The sequence below is a fragment of the Cucurbita moschata genome, unplaced genomic scaffold (assembly GCF_002738365.1).
Source record: "Cucurbita moschata cultivar Rifu unplaced genomic scaffold, Cmos_1.0 Cmo_Scf00081, whole genome shotgun sequence".
Classification (NCBI taxonomy): domain Eukaryota; kingdom Viridiplantae; phylum Streptophyta; class Magnoliopsida; order Cucurbitales; family Cucurbitaceae; genus Cucurbita; species Cucurbita moschata.
Genome location: NW_019268597.1, coordinates 252,053 through 258,626, shown reverse-complemented (window position 1 = coordinate 258,626; position 6,574 = coordinate 252,053). Strand labels below are relative to the sequence as shown.

At 33.9% G+C, this 6,574-nt stretch overlaps 1 non-coding gene across 1 annotated transcript; it reads left to right on the top strand.

Moving 5' to 3' along the window:
* The first annotated feature begins 2,510 nt into the window (after positions 1-2,510).
* LOC111438707 lies at positions 2,511-2,616 on the top strand. Its single transcript, XR_002709721.1, has one exon. It is a non-coding gene; the product is annotated as a Plant small nucleolar RNA R71 (small nucleolar RNA).
* The last annotated feature ends 3,958 nt before the right edge of the window (positions 2,617-6,574 follow it).

Genomic DNA, 6,574 nt, shown 5'->3' with positions numbered 1-6,574 from the left:
TAGTGCAACCGTTGGCGAATGTAGTTATTTTATCAAAGACGTACAATGAATCTTATGAGAATCTAGAAAGAATAGCATCTAACAATTGTCAATAGGTTGATGTGAGGAGTAATCCTGGAAATAACACCTGAGAAGTACTTGAAGTTGATGCTTTGACCTCTATCAATGATCAATTAGCTTTTGTTACTAAAAAATCTAGTATTGGTACAAAGCTCAATGACTAATGTAATATTCCAGACTGTTGCTATAATGAGTCAAACAACAGCTAAATCTTGTGAATATTATGGAGAAGAACACACTTTTATCAATGTTCAAGTAATCCGTCTTCAATTTGTTTTTTTTTTTTCGGAATTAAGTTAGTTAAGGAACCAAGAAAAATAATCCCTTCTCAAATACCTAGAACACATGGTAGAAAAACCATCTAAACTTTTCATGGAAGAGACAAACCTCATACAATCAACAACTATCACCTATAGCAAATTACACTTACGATTTTGGATTACAAAATCAATTGGCATATGGTCCTCAACACCCGAGAGAAAGGAACCAACCAAGCTCAACACATATCGGAAACATCTCTTTAGGGTCTGATAAAGGAATATATGGCAAAAAAGGATATTATGATACAGAGTCAACAAGTATCCTTGCGAAATTTGAAAGTTCAAGAAGGCCAATTAGTAAATAAGTTACAAAATAGACCTCTTGGGAAGCTATTAGCAGATACCGAAACGCAAAAAAGAAAGGAAAATGAGCAATGTCAAGAAATAGAATTGAACAGTAAGAAATACCCAATAAGATAGGTGAAATTAAGAAAATATGCAATATTCATCCCTAGAGACAGCTGACATACCATAGAAAAAGTTGAAAAGTGCTAAACAAAAGATGCACAACAAAAATTATGCACGAATAGTGCAATCTTCTAAAAGGAAAACAACAATTGGCAATGAAAAAGAGGGCATAACACACATACCAAAACCTCATTTTCTACTAAGAATAAAAAGAAATAAGGTGGAAGGCCACTTTAAGAAGTTCATGGATATATCTTTGGAAATTCATATAAACATACCATTAGTGAAACTGTGAAACAAATGACAAATTATGTCAAATTCTTGAAGGATATTCTCACTAATCGAAGAATGTTTTAAAAATTGAAGGTGTTAGCGTTGAATGAAGAGTGTAGTTCAATACTGAAAAATAAATTCAACTACACTATACACTTAGTGGGATCTTGTGTTTCAATATTACACTACACTCTTCATTTAGTGCCACCACCTTGAAGTCTTCAAACTTTCTTTTATTGATGAGCACATCCTTCAAGATTTTTATATAATTTGGCATTTGTTTCAAAGCTTCCCCTAATGGTATGTTTATATGAATTTCGTTACGAATATCAATAAACTTATCAAAGTGGGCTTCCTCTTTCTTTCTTTTTATTATTTGTGGAAAATTTGGTGTTGGTACGTATGTTCCATTTTCTTGTCCATTGCTAACTACTGTTTGCATTTTAGGAGACTACACAGGTTCTGCATAATTTTTTATGTGCTCTTTCTCTACACCAGTTTCTACATAATTTTTGTTATACTCTTTCTATACAGCAACTTCTTGAGAGTGACTATCAGCATGTTTTTTAATTTTTCATCCCCTACTTAGTATTTCTTTCCCACTTCTCAACTCTATTGCTTGGCATTGCTCTTTGCCTTCTCTTTTTTGTGTTTTGGCGTCCGTTGGTAGCTTCCCAAGAGGTCTATTCCATAACTCAGTTGCTAATTGACCTACTTGAATTTTAAAATTTTGCAATAATGCTTGCTGACTTTGTATCGCAACATAACTTTTGGCCATATATTATTTTATTAGGCTCTCAAGAGATGTTCTTGGTGTGTGTTAACTTGACTTGTTCCTTTCCCTTAGGTGGTGGCTTGTTGAGGATCATATGCCATTGGATTTTGTAATCCAAGACTTGGAAGGTAATTTGCTTTAGGTAGCATTTGTTGGTTTTATAAGCATTGTTCATTCCATTAGAAATTTGGATGGTTTCTCCACACCGGATTATAAGTATTTGAGAAGGGATTATTTTTCTGGTTGTCTTGGCTAGCTTGATTCCGCACATAAAAATTTCAGGCCAGATTTCTTGGACATTGATCAAAAGTGTGTTTGTCTCCACAATATATACAAGATTCAGGTGTTGTCTGGGTCATTGGTACAACAGCTTGGACTGGTGCTTTGGTCACTAAGCCTTGTCACAACGCTAGATTTTGTAGGATATTATTCATCGAAGCTAATTGAGCATTGATGATAGATAAAGCCTCAACTTCAAGTACTCCTCGGATATTCTTCCCTGGATTGCTCATCACATCAGCGCATTGACAATTATTGGATTTATTCTTTCTAGTATCTCATATGCTTCATTGCATGTCTTTGACAAAATAGCTCAATTAGCAAAACCATCCACCACTTGTTTAGTAGCAATATTCAATCCATTGTAGAAAGTCTCCATTTGTATAAGATGAGGTAATCCATGGTGAGAACACTTTCTAAGCATTTCCTTGGATCTTTCCAAAGCTTCACTTAATGTCTCATCTTCTAATGTTTGTAAAGCAACAATCTCATTTCTGAACCGTGCGTTTCTAGTGGTTGGAAAATACTTGATCAAAACTTTTTCTGCTAGACTATTCCAAGAGTCAATTGTTCCCGATGCTAGTATTCAACCATGACTCAAAACTATCCCTCAAAGAATAAGGATATAAACTCAATCTAATCACATTTTGGTTGACTTCTTGGAATCTAAATGAGTCACTACCTCAAAAAAAAAAAAAAAAAAACTTTAGATGTAGGTGTGGAGCTTTAGACTGACATTTTTCAATGTTTTGCAATATTTGAAACATCACGAAATTTAGCTCAAAAGTGGTTGCCTGCATTTCGAGTCTAATAATGCAGGGATATCTTCCAAAACTAGGTGTGTGTATGCTCGGATCACTCTTTCTCTGTCATCTACTAAGTATACTAGCAATTCTCTTTTGATTAGCCATCAATATTGGATTTTCAAACTCCCAATTCAGTTGAGCTCCAACTTCTATATAGCAATTCATTAGTCATCTACTAAGTATACTAGCAATTCATTTGATCCCTCAACCTTAGGCCTGACATAGTTTATTCCGTTCGTATGCTTAGCCAATTTATGCATGAACCAAGAAAACCACATTGGGAGGCAGCTCTTCGAGTTCTGAGGTACATCAAAGGCACTCCTGATCAAGGACTTCTACTGCCATCTAAAAACAATTTAAGATTACAAGCATATTGCGATTTTGACTGGGGTGGTTGTCGAACTTCCAGACGGTCTATTTCTGGGTTCTGCATTTTCCTCGGAAATTCAATTATTTCTTGGAAGTCTAAAAAGCAGACTAATGTGTCTAAATCATCAGCAGAAGCCGAGTATCGAGCTATGGAAAATACTTGTTTAGAGTTAACTTGGTTAAGATACATTCTTCAAGATTTGAATGTTCCACTGTCCAAACCAGCATTATTATATTGTGATAATCAAGCAGCATTACATATAGCAGCCAATCCAGTTTTTCATGAACGTACGAAACACATTGAAATAGATTGTCATATAGTTCGAGAAAAGTTACAAGCTGGAATCATCAAACCGTGTTATGTTTCGACCAAAATGCAATTGGCAGATGTTTTTACTAAAGCTTTGGGAAGACAGCAGTTTGACTTTTTGGAGGACAAGTTGGGTGTGATCGACATACACTCTCCAACTTGAGGGGAAGTATTAAGAGGATATTTTGAAGATATATGTGTTATGTTTCGACCAAAATGCAATTGGCAGATGTTTTTACTAAAGCTTTGGGAAGACAGCAGTTTGACTTTTTGAAGGACAAGTTGGGTGTGATCGACATACACTCTCCAACTTGAGGGGAAGTATTAAGACGATATTTTGAAGATATATTTTAAATAATTAGTTAGAATATATCTGAGATATTTAGGGAGTTGTTAGTATAGATTTGATTAACCGTATATTTTATTTATTTACGAGATTTAATTAGTTATATATTTTTTTCTATTTTTAGGTATTAGTTGATAATTTGTATCTATTTAAACGTGGTAAACTTGAGAATGAAGATCATACTTTCGATCCCAATTCTATTTCTATTTCTCATTCTTAACACCAAAGAGAAAAGTATTACTAATTTCTTGATTTTGTATTGTCAAACGTGTTATACTATAAAATTTATCATATCTTTAGTATATCATCAGAACACGTGTCATAACATTCACGTATCATCTCATAGTCACGTTGTATCACACACATATCATGGACTTATCATCTTGTAAACATATCATAGTCATATTGTTTTGTCAATCATATCATTTCATAAACATAACCTAGTCACATTCTTTCACAAACATATCATAGTCATCTCATTTCATAAACGTATCATAGTCGTATCATTTCATAAAAATATTCTTGTCATATCATTTCATAAACATATCATAGTCATCTTGTTTTTGTAAACATATCTTATTGTAATAGCCCAAAAATAAATAAGTAAATAAACCGTAAACATATGTTTTTGTTGGTAATTGGTTATGTGATTTAAAAATATTCATATAAGAAGTTGGGAGTTTGGGCAGATTCCTAATTACCGTAAACATATGTTTTTTTTTTCCTTTTTCAAAAATTCTACAAGTTTAGTGAACCAAATACATTCATTTTTTCAGCATTGACTCAATTTAAGATACTATCCGAGTGAAACAAGGGATCTAACTAAGTTGAATAAAACTTGGTAGAAAAAGTTATGAAAAAAAATATTCGAAGGCATAGATGACGAACATGCGTTAGGCTGTAGGGTGATGATCGCAAAAAGAGAATGGTAGAGCGTCAGACATCTAGGGGAGACACAAGTTAAGAATATCAAACTCGACATCCCGTGTCCGACTCATATCGTGACCCGCACCCTATGTGTTTGACCAAAATTGATATTCGCATCGCATTTACGCATGCAACCTCACTTGTGCATATCTAGGCGACCCCCTTTGCACATATTTAAGCATGTGATGAATGAATGATACTTCTTTTTCTATTCATTTGACCTCTATTTGTTTGTTGTTTTTTTTTTCCACCTCGATATTGACCTTATTTTAATATGAATTATGTGCAACTAGGGGAATTTTATAAATTTTGAGCACCTTTCGTGGAAAATAGGATCATATGCTATAAATCCATCCTAAGATTTGGCGTGGGATCATGTAGGTTTAAATAGTAGCTTGCGACCATAGGAGATCGCCCCCACCCCCTCAAATACTAAGGTGAATTTTTATATTCATCTCTTTCCAAATTTTATTTTCCTGGTGAATGATGCCACTTGTTGAGGTGTGGGAGTGCTTGAGAGCTCTATGTCACGATCGTACATTTTCAACCGTGCGACGACATGATCTTGACACCCTCATGCCAAACCCTAAGGGGAACTCAAGTCTCATTCACATTTTTCATCCAATTTTGTGTCTTCTTTAAACTTGTGATGCTAGCCTTCGCATGACATACTACAGTAAAGTTGTTACTACATACATATCATGACAAATGCGTGCGCAAAATATTCATTTAAAATATTTCATTTAAAGGAGGCATGGACTCAAACGTTCATAATAAAATCTTTAAAACAATAATGCGAAAATAAATCATGTAAAGTTTAGATAAAATAAAGAAAAATAAAGAAAAATAAAGATATTGCTTTGAATTAACTTAAGGGTTACTAAATAAACATAAAGTGTTATTAACCTACCACTGGTTCAATGGCCTTCATCGCGACGTCACCGTCCGTACTTTGGTACCTTGCCTCTACTTGAAAAAATAAGAGTAGTATGTTGTTTTAATATTTTAAGAAATACTTAGTAAGTAACCGCACGTTTGATATCCAGAAACAAAAACACACGTGACATTCTGTGACCTATAATTAAAAAACAACATGACAAGCTTATAGGCATGACCTATAGAGGTTTACGCATCATAGATTATCATTACGATAACGTATTATTACATCATAATATAGTCACACAATAGTATAGCTTATAAACATGGTATAACACAATATTGGATAGCATAGCAATCATAATTATGACATGTGCAAGGTTAACGGGAATGCGTCATAATACAATTCATCCAACCAAGTAAATAGTAAAGACACTTACTTTAGTAGGTTAAAAAATTGTTGTTAGTTTATCTTTGGAACTACCCCAAATCCTTCAATTGAAATCAAGAAAACCTATGTGAATTTACAACACTAGATTGAAACACATTAAACGAATTTATTTACATAACGTTCACGATTAAACCTCTAAATATCTTATTATACTTTAATCTGGCCAAACAATGCTAATACTCATCTCTAATGCTATTGAAAGTGCAAAAACTGACCCTAGAAGGGTAAAAAATGGTATGAAAGGGTTAAAAGTACGGGAACAAATTGAAAATTTGTAAACCAAGTCATTCATGCCATTAGAGCTGCCACTGTGCCAAGCTTTGCCAATAAGTCTTTGCTAAAAAAGGACACAGGTTGGGCTAGATGTGCGGGAA